This window comes from Typopeltis vanoorti, chromosome 1, assembly GCF_054136105.1.
Source record: "Typopeltis vanoorti isolate ZY-2024b chromosome 1, IOZ_Tvanoo_1.0, whole genome shotgun sequence".
In the NCBI taxonomy this organism is placed as follows: domain Eukaryota; kingdom Metazoa; phylum Arthropoda; class Arachnida; order Uropygi; family Thelyphonidae; genus Typopeltis; species Typopeltis vanoorti.
In genome coordinates this window covers 155,051,387-155,067,378 of record NC_143549.1, presented here as the reverse complement: position 1 = coordinate 155,067,378, position 15,992 = coordinate 155,051,387, and the positions used below count along the sequence as shown (strand labels likewise).

Below are 15,992 nucleotides of genomic sequence, written 5' to 3'. Positions count from 1 at the left end.
ATTGCAGCGCTTGTGGGTATCATTTCCATGGATGATCTGAATCCTTTCTTTTAGGCTTGCACGGTGATCCGAATGCATTTTTGGAAATTACACAAACAAAATGTGCCCCTTCGACCAATAGTGGAAGGAATAGACAGTCCCATTTACCACCTAGCCAAGAAATTAGCGGCAACACTCAAGGAGTTGGTAGGTCATTCCCCCTCCTACATAAAAAACACACAACACTTTATAACAAAATCAAAAACATAACACTCGACAAAGACGACTTATTAGTCAGTTTTGACGTTTCTGCCCTTTTCACTAATGTCCCCATCAATGACACAATTCTCCTACTACAGAACAAATTTCTGCCCGACATTACGGCCCTCTTTGCCCACGTACTAAAGTCCGGTTACTTCGTGTGGCAAAACAAATTCTACCTACAAAAGGAAGGTACAGCCATGGGCTCACCATTATCCCCCCCAATCGCGAACTTCTACATGGAAACCTTTGAGCAAAGGGCTCTTGATTCCGCCACGCTTCGACCGACAATCTGGCTCAGATACGTTGACGACGTGTTCGCGATCTGGCCGCACGGGCGACAAATGCTAAACACATTCCTCAGCCACCTAAACAAACAACACGAACGCATACAATTTACCATCGAAATCGAAAACCAAAATTCGCTCCCGTTCCTAGACACACTAGTTACACGTCTTCCTTCACGGTCTACCGAAAACCGACACACATGGGCCAATACATACATGCGAATTCATACCACCACCCAGCACAAAAATATGGAGTCATAAACACCCTTAAAAACAGAGCCACAACTATTTGCTCTAACCAGCAAGCCCTGAAACAAGAACTAAAAATCATTAGTGACACATTCATAAACAATGGCTATAACAAAAATACTGTCAATAAAATACTCTATAAAACCACAACAAAAACGAATCGAGATTACAGTAAAACCATAGCCATCCCATACATTAAAGGGTTATCAGAAAAAATCAACAGAATCCTACAACATTATAAACTCAATGCCACCTTTAAACCACCCACTAAACTTAAAACCATATTCATCTCCTTTAAGGATCCTCTCCTTCCATTAGCACATCCTGGAGTCTATTGCATCCGCTGCACCTGTAACTTACCGTACATTGGTGAAACAGGACGGACAATCCCTATACGCAAGAAAGAACACATTAGACACATTAAATATAACCATTATGGTGAAGCAGGCCTCTCAGACCATGCACTTAACACCTTACACCAAATCAACTGGAAAAGCACCTGCTCCTTACACCGCACAAAAACATGGTATGAAAGAAAATTTAAAGAATCCTGCGAAATCCTGATAAACCACCCAAATATCAACAACAAAGATGGTATGAAAATTCCAAGGATCTGGATGGCACACATTCAGCCAACCTAATATGAAAGATTCGACATAAGTCAGGACTCCAGCCAATCCGCTAGTATTAGAAACCATCCCACTCCAACTGGCTGGAATGATGTTAATATATGTACATAGTAGACAACACAAATAATAGGACTCTAGCGTTGATGTATAATTTTTTTTTTTATTTAATTTTTATTATTTTTATTATTATTTTTTTTTTCACCAGAGGTCAGGCCAACAATTGTCGGTTAGTCAGTGTCTTTAACGAACCAGTATGAATGTAGTATAGCTTGTTTCTTGTGTATATTTGTATGCTCCAGAAGATGACCTTGACATAAAGGTCGAAACGTCGAATTGTAAAATTTTAGTAATATTAAACTAAAGTTTTTATTCAAACACGGTAGTTCTCTCCATAATTTCCAAAAATGCATTCGGATCACCGTGCAAGTCTAAAAGAAAGGATTTGTTTCATATAAATTCACCCAAGTGTCAAGGGTAGCATTAGTGTAAAGTTCAAAATTGAATTTAGCACATTAACACATGAATAATGTAGTGTAGCATGGCTTTAATGTGCTGAAGTTCTCATGATGTCTAAAAAAAAGTAAAGGAAACTGTATTAAGAGAACAATTTTCAATAAATGGGATAATCTTAGTCCATATTTCATAGCACTTTATATAGCCATTCCATCAGAAAAATCTTATGTATAAGACTTAGTCTTCTTCTTTTTCTAAATAATATCTGAGGAGATGGTTTCCACTCATTTTAGAAATTATGGACTTTATAACTGTGTTATAAATAACTATTTTATATTCTCGACATTTTGACCTTCATATTGAGGTCATCATCTGGAGTATATACAGATATACAAGGACAAGCTAGTTACATTTCACACAGTATGTTAAAGAGACAATGATTTGATCAAATGACTATTCTACTGGCATGACCTCTAGTGAAAATATTATATATATGTTAAAAAAATAAAATAAAATTAGAATTAATTAATTATTTAGAAACTACATCAAAGCAATATTCTATTTAAGATAACATCAGAGAAACATTCTTTCATGTAGATAGTTTTCTTACAGTAACAATGATGTCCAAATCTAACATTAACTAAAAATCCCATATGCTTGGGATTTTTAGACCATCATTATTGTTAAGATTAGGGTGTTGATAAGAATCTCATAGGCTTTCTTAAATTTACGTTCACACCATGTTTTGGTGTGATGTAAACAACAACAACTCGTGCTTTTCTAGTCAATTCTATCTTAAGTGCTCAGGGCATGATCAGAAAGCCCAGCTTCACCATAGTTATTATATTTAATGTGTTGTTTATGTTTCTTTTGTCTGATAGGAATTGTGCATCCTGTTTCCCCTGTATATGGTAGATTACAGGTGCAATAAATATGGTATACTCCAGGGTGGGCCAACAGAGGAAATAGGACTTTGGATGAGTTGAGTAAGCTTTTTAATTTTACAGGAGGTTTTTAAAGGTGGCTTTAAGGTTGTATTTCTGTAGTATTCTGTTTATTTTATCTGATGTCCCTTTAATCTAAGGAATGGTTATAGTTTTATTGTAGTCTAGTTTATCTTTGTTTTTTAGTGAGGTCTTGTAGAGAATTTTGTTGATGTAAATATTTTTTAGGAAAGTATTGCTGATAACTTTAAATTCGTCTTTAAGCACTTGTTCTTTGGAGCAAATCTTCAAAGCCCTGTTTTTTTAGTGTATTAATGACACCTAGTTTTTGTATTGGGTGGTAGTAGGAGTTTATGTGTATATATTGGCCACTATGTGTCGGTTTCTGGTAAACCATGAAGGAAAGACTGCCAAAAGAAAGACGTGTGGCAAGTGTATCTAGAAATGGAAGTGTTTTCTGCTTTTCAATCTCAGTTGTGAACTGTATGTGTTTGTTTAAGTGGCTGAGTGTCTGTTTGGCAGCCATGGGACCAGATAGCGAAAACATCGTCGACATATGTAAGCCAGACTTTGGGTTTTAAAGGAGAGGAATTTAGAGCATGTTGCTCAAAATATTCCATATAAAAATTAGCAATAGGGGAGGATAATGGTGAGCCCATGGCTATTCCTTCTTTTTGTAGGTAGAAAGCGTTTTGCCACACAAAATAACCAGGACGTAATACATGCGCAAAGAGCCCCATGATATCTGGAGGGAATTTGTCATGTAAAAGAAGGATTGTGTCATTGATTGGAATTCGTAAAGAGGGGAGAGACATCAAAACTGAATAATGAGTCATCCTTTTCTAATGTAATGTCTTTGATTATGTTTATAAAGTGTTGTGTGTTTCTGATATAGGAGGGGGAATGACCAACCAACTCCTTGAGTGTTGATGCTAATTTCAAAGACATTGCATTAGAAAAAGATGATTTATTTCAGTTTTGATGTCTCTGCCCTCTTTATGAATGTCCCAATCAGTGACACAATCCTTCTTTTACAGGACAAATTCCCTCCAGATATCACGATGCTCTTTGCGCATGTATTATGTTCTGGATATTTTGTGTGGCAAAATATCCAAAACCTAAAGAAGGCACAGCCATGGGCTCGCCATTATCTCCCCTATTGCTAACTTTTATATGGAATATTTTAAGCAACATACTCTAGATTCCTCTCCTTTAAAACCCAAAGTCTGGCTTAGATACGTTGATGATGTTTTCACTATCTGGCTCTATGGCCACCAGACAGATACTTTCCTCAGCCACCTAAACAAACAACACAAACATATACAGTTCACAATTGAGATTGAAAAGCAGACCACACTTCTGTTTCTAAATACACTTGTCACACGTCTTCCTTCTGGCAGTCTTTCCTTCACGGTTTACCAGAAACCAACACAAATACTAGGTGTCATTAATACACTAAAAAACAGGGCTTTGAAGATTTGCTCCAAAGAACAAGCATTTAAAGACGAATTTAAAGTCATCAGCAATACTTTCCTGAATAATGGTTACATCAACAAAATTCTCTACAAGATCTCACTAAAAACAAAGATAAACTAGACTACAATGAAACTATAACCATTCCTTACATTAAAGGGACATCAGATAAAATAAATAGAATACTACTGAAATACAACCTTAAAGCCACCTTTTAAACCTTCTGCAAAATTAAAAAGCTTACTCAACTCATCCAAAGACCTATTTCCTCTGTTGGCTCACCCTGGAGTATACCGTATTTATTGCACCTGTGATCTACCATATATAGGGGAAACAGGACGCACAATTCCTATCAGCCAAAAGTAAACGACACATTAAATATAATGACTATGGTGATGCTGGGCTTTCTTATCATGCCCTGAGCACTTTACATAGAATTGACTGGAAAAGCAAGAGTTGTTGTTGTTTACATCACACCAAAACATGATGTGAACGTAAATTTAAGAAAGCCTGTGAGATTCTTATCAACCACCCTAATCTTAGCAATTTCATCTATATACTCTCAGGTTGAGGGTATATTGAGGGTCCCACAAAATATCGTAAAATTATTCGATTTCGTGATGCACTCTCGATATTTCTTGTGTCAAATCAAATTCTACAACCAAGCAGAAGAAACGGCTATGGGAAGTCCACCTTCACCTGCTAGAAGATATCCTTTTTTCATCTAGAAGATATCCTTTTTTCATCTATATACCCTCAACCATCCTTTTGGATGGTTGAGGGTATATAGATGAAATTGCTAAGATTAGGGTGGTTGATAAGAATCTCGCAGGCTTTCTTAAATTTACGTTCACATCATGTTTTGAAAGGATATCTTCTAGATGAAAAAAGGATATCTTCTAGCAGGTGAAGGTGGACTTCCCATAGCCGTTTCTTCTGCTTGGTTGTAGAATTTGATTTGACACAAGAAATATCGAGAGTGCATCACGAAATCGAATAATTTTACGATATTTTGTGGGAAGATGTCAGCCAGTAAATATAAGGTCTCTTTGAGAGGTACATTGGTAAATAGGGATTCTACATCGAAGCTCACCATAAGATCAGTAGGTTGTAATGAGATATTTTTTAATTTGTTAAGAAATCAAGAGTTTTTCAAAAAAGAGTGTGATTTGCCTATATGTGATTTCAATAATTTTGCTAAATATTTGGCTATACGGTAAGTAGGTGAATCAATACAATCAACTATAGGAGGGAGAGGAATGTCTGTCTTTTGAATTTTTGAAAGACCATAAAATCTAAGAGGTCTTGCAAAATGCGTTTTTAACCTTTCTGTAGTGTCTGCATGTAGACTTGTAACCTCATGTAGAAGGGAATGTAATTTCTTCAGTTGCCTGTTACTGGGTTCGTGATCAAGTTCTTGGTATGTTGAGCGATCTCGAAGTAAAAGAGAAATTTTTCTTCTGTAATTTGAGGAATCCATAATTACTGTCGCTTTTCCTTTGTCTACTTTAGAGATAACAAGGAGACTGTTGCTTCTTAAGGAATGTAGTGCTTTCTTTTCAGAAGAAAGAACTTTCAACTATCAGACATCACATGAAATTAAATGGCTTCTCCGAAAAGACTACACAACATCTGTTCGATTCCTACAATCCTATCCAGAACAACAAAGAATCAATATGTTAATTTCCCATTCCATATATTTCTGGAATCTCAGAACCAATTTCAAGAATTCTGAAGAAATATGATTTAACAGCCACTTTTATCCCTATTAACAAAATATCCACATATTTCCCATCTTCTAAAGATAAATGCTCAACTATGTCGCTGCCTGGTGTTATCAAGTTCCTTGTAACTGCAATCTGTCATGCTTTGGACAAATTGGACACTCTATAGAAAAAAGAATACAAGAACATCAGTTGTATATTCTTCACAACAAATCCGATAAGTCTGGATTGGTGCAACACAGGATAGAGACAGGCCTCAACATTCTCTGGTCTAGGACTCTCCTTCTACACAGATGTCGCTATAAATTCGAACACCTATTCAAAGGGAGTGCTGAGACCTTACTTCAACACTCAAACTTGAATCGAAATGATTGCCTATCCTTATCAAAAATATTGGAAAGTTTAATCCAGATAACACACTAGGTTTTTTTTATTTCTATTTTATTTTATTTATTTATTTATTTTTAATTGAGACCTAATTCCTTCATTAGTCTAATGTTATCTTTAATTGAATTTATAAATTAAGATTATTATATGAAATTGTGAATTAATACCTATAATTTGTTCATCACTCTGAAATATACCCCTCTTTAGTGCTTAGCAATGTAACATCACATGGCTCGTTCTACTTTTGAATGATCAGTTGTTTGTATTCCACCTTGTAAAAACTGTTCCTATCAAGCCACTGAGGATAGTTTGTTAATTTCAGACTGAAATATTTGGCAAATATTAAAATATTCTTGTGTTAACATGTTTATATTTCTTAATTTAATATCACAAGTATCTCTCAAGAATAATGATGGTCTAAAATTCCCAACCATATGGAAGGCACATATTCTACCCATGGAAGCTTTCTCCATGTTAACTGTAGATAATCCAGAATCTTGAATCTAATATAACAATTGTCATGTTAAATTAGGACATCATTGTTACTGTAAGAAAACTATCTACATGAAAGAATGTTTCTCTGATGTTATCTTAAATAGAATATAGCTTTAATGTAGTTTCTAAATAATTAATTAATTTTTAATTTTATTTGTATTTTTATTTTTTTATATTTTTTTATTTTTATATATATATATATTATATTTTCACTAGAGGTCATGGCAGTAGAATAACATTGATCAAATCATTGTCTCTTTAGCATACTGTGTGAAATGTTACTCAGCTTGTCCTTGTATATTTGTATATGCTCCAGATGATGACCTTAATATGAAGGTCGAAACATCAGGAAATTAAAGTTGTAAAGTCCATAATTTCTAAAATGAATGATGATCACCGTATAACATTAAAAGAAAGGAAAAAGAAAAGGGAGATGGCTTGTTCTGCGAGTCCAAATCATTCTGGCTTGGAATTTTATATAGTTCAAATGTTCTTAAACATACAGGTGCAAATCTACAGTTTGGTTGAAATATGTAGACCACAGGTGCAAGAAATTTTTTGAACTCTGTTGTAGGACAATGGAGGAAGTCTGTCCTCAGTAAAGCCTAGGAACGAGATAAGTTTATTGAATGAGTGAAGGCTACTTTTATGCTTCTGCTTAGCTACTATAAAATTATGGCAGCACTGGTGTGGCCAAAAGTAATTCTGCTGTGCAGATGTTAACTATACTACTAAATTATTTGCTTAAATAATCCTCTGCTAGTCCTTATGTAGGGAATGATCAGTGTTACGAGCAAAATAAAATTAAAATATCAAAGTAAAAAACAACATGTAGGCAATATATAGGAAGATGTCGTAATTTTAAAACAACAGTTTAGCAGCATTTCTCAAAAAATACTATCCAGGGGATGTGTGAAAATCATATAATACCAAAACAGACAACATTTAATGCATTTGGTTTTCTATGTTTTTGAGGATTTATTAATAAGCAGTTCATGATTGTCTAGATCACACTGTGGCTCACTGATGTAAATTCACCTAATAAGACGAAATAAACTAATTGCATCTTATATTCCTGGGGACCTGATGAAAATCACAGGTCCCCAGGAATATAAGACGAAATTAGTTTAGAAACATTATCTAAATAAATAAATATCAGAACTCTGTATGAAGCAGGTAAACTAAAAAATACTATCCAGGAAATGAAAAGACTTGAAATTGGGATTTTAGGAATGAGTGAAGTTAGGTGGCCAGGATCAGGCAAAACTCAAGTTAATGACATGACAATGTATCACTCTGGAAGTAGTGAAAACAACCATCAAAACGGAGTAGGAATAATATTAAACAAAGATGTCAATAAGTCACTGTTGAGCTTCATCCTCTACTCAGATAGGATGATATTAAAACTGAAAGGTCAACCACTAGATTAACTAGATGTTAATCTTATAGAGGTCTATGCCCCTACTTGCTGACAAGAGTGATACTGAGATCGAAGAATTTTATGATCAATTAAAAGAACTAATGAAAAACACAAAAAAACATGATATTAACATCGTCATGGCTGATTTCAATGCTAAAGTTGGGAAAGGTAGAAGTGGAGATGTAGTTGGCGAACATGGACAGAACAAGAAATGAGAGAGGAGACCATCTTATTCAATTCTGCCACGAAGAGCTAATAATCACAAACACGTGGTTTAAGCTACCATTCCGAAGGCTGTATACTTGGTGATCACAACAGGATAATAATGGGAATATATATACTCAGAAACCAGATTGATTGCTCGCTAATTAATCAACGATTTTGAAGTTCTATAAAGAGTACAAAACCTATCCTAGTGCAGATATTGTTTCTGATCATAATCTATTGGTGGCAGAGTTAAAACTTAGACTGAAAGCTATACTTAAGAAACATTAACAAAAAAGGTTTGATTTAGGAAAATTAAAAACCCCTGTTGAGTCAAGATCTGAATCTAGAGCTAGCACTTATCAAGAATGATGACATCATGAGGGTTGATGAATCATGGGACAAATTAAAATCAGTCTTCATAGAGAAATGTACCAATACCTTGTGTCCTAATAGAACAGTAAAAAAGAAAGATTGGATAACTGATAAAATTCTTTCTCTCATGGATCAATGCAGATCATATAAAAATCATAGTCCAACAAAATATAAAGAGGTTCAGAAAATTATTAAACATAAGATCAAAGAAGCAAAAGAAATCTGGATGAATGAAAAATGTAAAGAAATAGAAATTCTACAGAAAAAGCATGATATTTTTAATCTACACAAAAAGCTGAAAGAGACCTCAGGTATATTTAAGAAGAAACAATTCTGTATCCTTATAAAAACATTAATATGGTGACAGGAAGGAGAAAGATACAAAGGACTGGAGCAGTCAAGAATGAAAGAGGTGAAATTCTGATAGAAAAAGAGAAGATATTACAGAGATGGGAAGAATATGTAAGTAAACTTTATGAAAACAGAGAAAGAGGAGAAAATCAAATGAAACAGCATAGTGGGCAGAAGCTGTTCATCATGAGGGAAGAATTGAATCTAGCAATTCAAAAGATGAAAGAAGGAAAATCCCCTGTAATAGATGGTATACAGATAGAACTTATAAGGAATATAGGTGATAAAGGTATGGAAGTGTTATGGCAAATTATTAACGGAATTTATGAGGGGACGAATTACCAGAGGAGTTTAGAAGATCAATTTTTATCCCCATTCCAAAAAAGACCGGAGTTTTGGACTGTAACAATTTTTTTATTATTATTATTATTTCGGGCGACTCCAGGGAGTCCTTAGACTCATCGAGGCCCTAAACATCATGTCCACACAACTATACGACATTCTCACAGTATCTATCATACCTTGTCTTGAACTTGCTCATTGTCATAGCACCCACAACAGACTCTGGCAGCTTATTCCACTCATTTACCACTCTAAAAGTAAAGAACCCAGCTCTAACACCCCTGCTAACCACACTCTTGCCCAGCTTCCATAGGTGTCCCCTAGTTCTCCCACCACCAGTCCTGATCTCAAAAATATCCTCTGAATTAATCCTATAGAATCCCTTAAGCAATTTGAATGTCTCCATCACATCTCCCCTTTTCAGGCTATCAACTAGTTTCTGCATCCCACAAATCTTCAACCTATTCTCATATGGTTCATTCCATAGACCTGCTATCATCTTAGTCACTTGCCTCTGGATCATCTCCACGTACTCCACTTCAAGAATGAACCGAGGTGACCAAATCTGGGCACAGTAGTGGAGATGAGGTCTTATCAAACTCGGTACAGTGGTACAATAACTTGCTTGTCTCTGCTCGTCAAGGTATTTTTCAACAACCAAGTGAGTTGATGAGCTGATTTAGCTACTTTTGCAATGTGTCCCCTTAACTTCATCTCCCTATCCACCAACACTCCCAAGTCCCTGGCCTCATCAATCTCTTGGAGTACAGTTCCACCAATGTGGTATACTGCTGCTAATCTTTTCACCCCAAAATGCATAACCTTACATTTTGTCACATTAAATTGACATCCATTCTCCTTAGCCCAGAACTCCAATTTATCTAAGTCATCCTCCAAGACTTTGACATCTTCTGCATTCACTATCGCCCTACCCAACTTTGCATCATCAACAAACAAATGAACTGTTCCACTTAGATCCTTCCCTATGTCGTTAATGAACAGGTTAAACAGCAGTGGTCCAAGAACACAGTGGCCCTGCGGCACACCACTAGTCACAGGCCATCTTTTGGACTCTACTCCTGAATAAACTACTCTTTGATATCTCTCCATCAACCACCCACCTATCCATCTCACCAACCCTATATCCATTCCCATATGTTGTAGTTTACAGATTAGAATTCCATGTGGTATCCTGTCAAACGCCTTTTCCAGGTCCAGCAGTATCACTGTAAACCCATTTCCCTTATCCAGTTCAGCCGTCACCTTGTTATAAAACTTGAGCAAGTTACTGAGGCATGATCTACCCTTCACAAAGCCATGCTGTCCCCTGTACAGTATCTCATTTTCATCAATCCATTCCTGTATTTTTCCCTTGACTACTTTCTCCAAGACCTTGACAACGACTCCTGATATGCTGATCGGTTGGTAATTTGCAACTGTAGTCTTGGATCCTCCTTTATGCAGTGAAACTATTTTCCCCTCTTTCCAAACCTTCGGGACTAAACCAGACCCGAGACTCAGATTAAACAACATGGTCAAGGGCGCTGATAATTCCTTAGCTGCTTCATGCAAGACCTGTGCCGGTATACCATCCAATCCCACAGATGTATTCACATTAAGGTTCTGTAATAGACTATTCACCTCCACTTCATTCATCACAATTCCCGTATAAACTAATGGTTCCTTCATTTTTTCAATGTCACCACCTGGATGATATGCTTTTGCAAAGTGTGCGCTCAGTAACTCCACTATATTGACTGATTCAGTGACCTCCTTACCATCGTCATTCCTTAAAATCATTTTGCCGTATACAGTTTTTTTTCTTACTTGCAGCATATTGAAAGAACTGTTTGGGATTCTCTTTTGCTTGCATAGCTAGTTTCCTTTCATAATCCGCTTTTGCTTTTTTTTACCACACTCATTACCCTTCTGGCCTGCACTTTATACCATTCGTGTGCCTGCATTTCACCCCTTTCTTTAAATTCCCTCCACAGTTGTTTCTTTTTTTGCAGCTCAAGCTTAATGGTGTTATTCATCCATTTAACCCCTACTTGTTTTACTATTCGGACCCTAGGCATACAATCAGCCATAACCTCCTGTAAATGCTCCTTGACCACTTCCCATGCTCTATCGACGTCCAGCCCTTGCAGTTGTACATGCCATGGCACTGATCCAAGCAATCTCCTAAGCTTGTCATACTTGCCAGCATGTTAATTCCACATATACCCTGTCTTAATCGAAAATTCCACACCTTTAGCCACCTCCCAGGTCAAGACCTTATGATCACTCTCACCAATAGGTGGCAACATGGTCATATTCATTACAGTCGAATTCTGAGATACTATTACCAGGTCAAGTACTCTCACACTCCTAGTATTTTCAATTACATGCTGTCTCAGATAGTTATCCCTTAATAATTGAAGAAAATCCATTTCCTTCCTCACATGTGTCCTCTCCTCCTTCCAATCAATGTTACCATAGTTGAAATCCCCATAATAATTACCCTCCTTTCACTCATTTCATCAATTTGTTTATGCATACTATCTCCATCATCTATTCCATCACCTGGTCTATAGCAGCACCCAACTGTATATTTTATTCTACCAGTCTCAATCTCACACCAAATAACCTCAAATGAGCTCCTTTCATTATCCTGCGATACAACTTCAATTCTCCTTTGCTGCAGTTCATCAGCTATCATCAATAATCCCCCCCCCCATTTTATTTTCTCTGTCCCTCCTAAACACACTATAACCTACACATTCTATCCCACTAACTATATCATCTTCCGTCAGCCATGTTTCACTAATGCCAATAACCTGTGGCCAGTCAGAGCCAATCAAGGCCAAAAATTCTTCCTTCTTATTCCTAATACTCCTGGCATTAGTATACATGAAATGCAGTGATCCCTTTGTCCCACCTCTATCTTGATGCGTTATTCTAAATGTCTCATTCCCATTTTTTGTCCTTAGTGCTGACTTGGGTACATTATATACATTCTTACACTCAACTGTCTCTGATGTCTGCATATCCACTTCCCCCCCCTCTCCTTGGTAGTTCTAGTTTCCCTGGTTCTGCACATCCATTTTCACTTCATTCAGCAACACTTTTTCCAGTCTCCGCACACCAAGTCCATTCAAATGCAGGCCATCCATCTTGTATAAGTCCTTTCGCCTATCAAACTCATTCCACACGTCCACGAATTCCACACCACACTGTCTGCATAACCTGCACATTTTAGACAGCATTTTAGAACGATAGATCTTATAACTCACACAGCAAAAATTCTGGCACAAATAATTTTAGAGAGAATTAAGAATAAAATAGAAAAAGAAATGAATGAGGAACAGTTTTGATTCTGAACCAACAGAGGAACTAGAGAGCCTATAACTTGTCTAAGAATTATTGGGGAGAAAACACAAAACCATTGTGGAAAGTTGTTGTTGTGATTTCTAGATTTTGAAAAGGCATTTGATACAGTGAAACATAAAAGGCTTTTTGACATTCTAGAAAATATTGATATTGACTCTTATGACTTGGAAATTTTAAAGAGATTATATTGGTCACAAACAGTGTCAGTATGTGTAAATGGAGAGGAAACAGGAGAATTTCTGGTGAAGAGAGGAATTAGACAAGGATGCAAATTATCACCATTATTGTTTAATCTTTATAGTGAACAGATGCTTAGAGAGGCTTTTGAGGATGTAGAAGAAGGAATAAAAATAAATGGAAGAATCATTAATAACTTAAGATATGCAGATGATGTAATGGTGATGGCAGAAAGTGAAAATGGATTACAACAAATTGTTCAAAGAATTGAAAACTTTTGTAAAGAGTACAGACTAAGGATTAACACAAAGAAGACCAAGATAATGATAATGGGCAGAAAAATAGGAGATAATGTAAAGATAAGATGTGGAGGAAAGATTTTAGAAGACGTGGATAGATTTCAATATTTAGCTGGATCTCAGAGAAAGGAACTTCAGAGTTGGACATTAGAAATAGAATAGGCAAAGCTAAATTGGCATTTATGGAAATGAAGAGAATTTTAATAAACAAGAATATTAAAATAGGTGTGAGTTGGAATAGTTAAAGCAACAGTTTGGAGTATTGCAAGTTATGGAAGTGAGCCATGGACACTCAGAAAGAGAGATATGGAAAGAATTAATGCATTGAAAATGTGGTGTTATAGAAAGATGGAAAAGATTGGCTATACAGAGAGAATATCAAATCAAGAAGTTTTAATAAGAGTTGGGATGGAAAGAACACTGCTCAAGAATATTATGCGAAGAAAGACCAGATTTGCAGGACATCTTCTGAGAGGTTCTTCAGGACACCTGACAAGAACTATATTACAAGGGAAAAAGTTGAGGGGAAGAGAAGACGTGGAAGACCAACTAGAGAGTGGTTCAATGACATCGTGGAATGGACTGGTTTAAGAATGATGGAGGTGACAGACAGAGAGAAATGGAGAAGAAGAGCTGCTCATCTGCTGCAACCCTCTTGCTAGAGGATGCTACTGGACGACGACGACGTATCCTTTGAAACAAAAAGGGAGAAATAATATCCAAAAAGGATGACAAAATACAAGAATGGGTGAAATATATAGAAGAACTCTTTACTGATAACAGACAGAACCCAGAAAATACTTATGAACATATGGGAGGTCCATGCATTCTAAGATCAGAGGTAGAATGTGCACTGAACTTGGCTAATATATGAATACCAGCAGAAATAGTAAAGTTATTAGAAGGTGACAACATTAATATATTAGTAAAGTATTTAATAAGATCTACGATACAGGCATAATACCTTAAGACTGGTCGACCTTCATCATGCTACCTAAAAAAGCAATTGCAAAAACTTGTAATGACATAGAAAGATCAGCTTAATGAGTCACGTTCTCAAAATGTTTCTGAAAATAATTCAAAAAAGAATATATAGAAAATGTGAAGACACCATCAGTGATACCCCCATTCAGCTTTAGAAATGGTTTGGGAACAGGAGAGGCTCTTTTCTGTTCTCAAATCTTATTCCAAAAATGTATTGACCAAAACAAGGAAATATTCATTTGCTTCATCGACTTCGAGAAAGCATTTGACAAAGTCCAACATGCTAAAATGATTGCACTATTTAAAAGAATTGGATTAGATGGTAAAGACATCAGGATCATTGAAAACTTATATTGGAACCAAAAGGCATCTGTTCAAGTTGATGACACTATTATAGACTCCATTAACATCAAACGAGGAGTAAGGCAAGGATGTGTGCTGTCACCTCTTCTTTTCAACATATACTCGGAAGCCATAATTCAAAAAGTCTTAAAAGGAAGAAAGGAAGGGATTAATGTAAATGGTGAAATCATCAGTAATATCTGATATGCTGATGACACAACTCTTCTGGCTGACAATATTCAGGATCTTCAAAATCTTCTGGACTAGTGAATAAAGAGAGTTAAAAAAAAATGGGATTAAAAATAAATATCACCAAAACTAAATTCATGGTCATAAGCAAGAAACCAATTCTTAATTTAGCACTTTCTTTAAATGGAAAACAAATAGAAAGAGTGGTAAAGTTTAAATATCTTGGATGCTGGTTAAATGAATATTGCAATCCAGAAATGGAAATAAAAGTTAGAATTTGAAATGGCAAGAAAAATTTTTCTCTTGATAAAATTTTTTTTTTTTTTTTTTTAATCTTTAGTATGAGCAGGAAAAAAAAATTTAAAAAATGTGACAAATGTCTTGTGTGGGTATGCTGACATATCAAGCACAAAGAAAGTGAAAAAGATCTTAATTTATCTGTAAACACTCTTTAGAAATAGCTGAATTAAAGCAAATAATGTGCAAAATAAGCAGAATAGTCATTTTACCTAGTTAAATTTTTAAGCAGAAGTCACTGCAGGTTATTCAGATATCAAATTAGTTGATGGTATATCATTTATATGTAGAACTACTGTCATCAGTAACAGTACCACTTATTGTCTTTTGACACAAGACCACTTGTTTCTCCCTTCCAGTTACGTCTAGAATAACTGAAAAAAATTTCCCTTCACTTTCTTGTACCTTTTGATAGTACTGATATCTCCAAGCAAGATCAGATTTTCTTCTTGGGTTGACTCACCCCTCCAGCCTTTCTGGGACCAAACACATAACATCTATACTTCTTGTAAAAAAAATGATAATTAAAAAACAAAAGTGTAATTTTCTGTTTAGTCTGTACTACTTGAGTACAAGTGCTAACACTTTATATAGCTCACATCTGACCAGCTTTAGAATACCGTTCTCATGTTAGGGATGGCTCACCGAAAATCTCCCTAAAAATTCCTTACTTTCTAGAAGAGAACAGTTTGTTTAATACTTTGCTTATTGGAAACATGAAGTGGCCTAAAAGTAGGATCTTGTGTTCCACGTTTAAGG

The 15,992-nt window shown here is 35.8% G+C and overlaps 1 protein-coding gene across 1 annotated transcript in view; it reads left to right on the top strand.

Annotated features, from left to right (window-relative positions):
• The window catches only part of LOC150110561 (beta-TrCP-like), a 171,976-nt gene that overhangs the window by 72,303 nt on the left and 83,681 nt on the right, over positions 1 to 15,992 (top strand). The window lies entirely within an intron of this gene.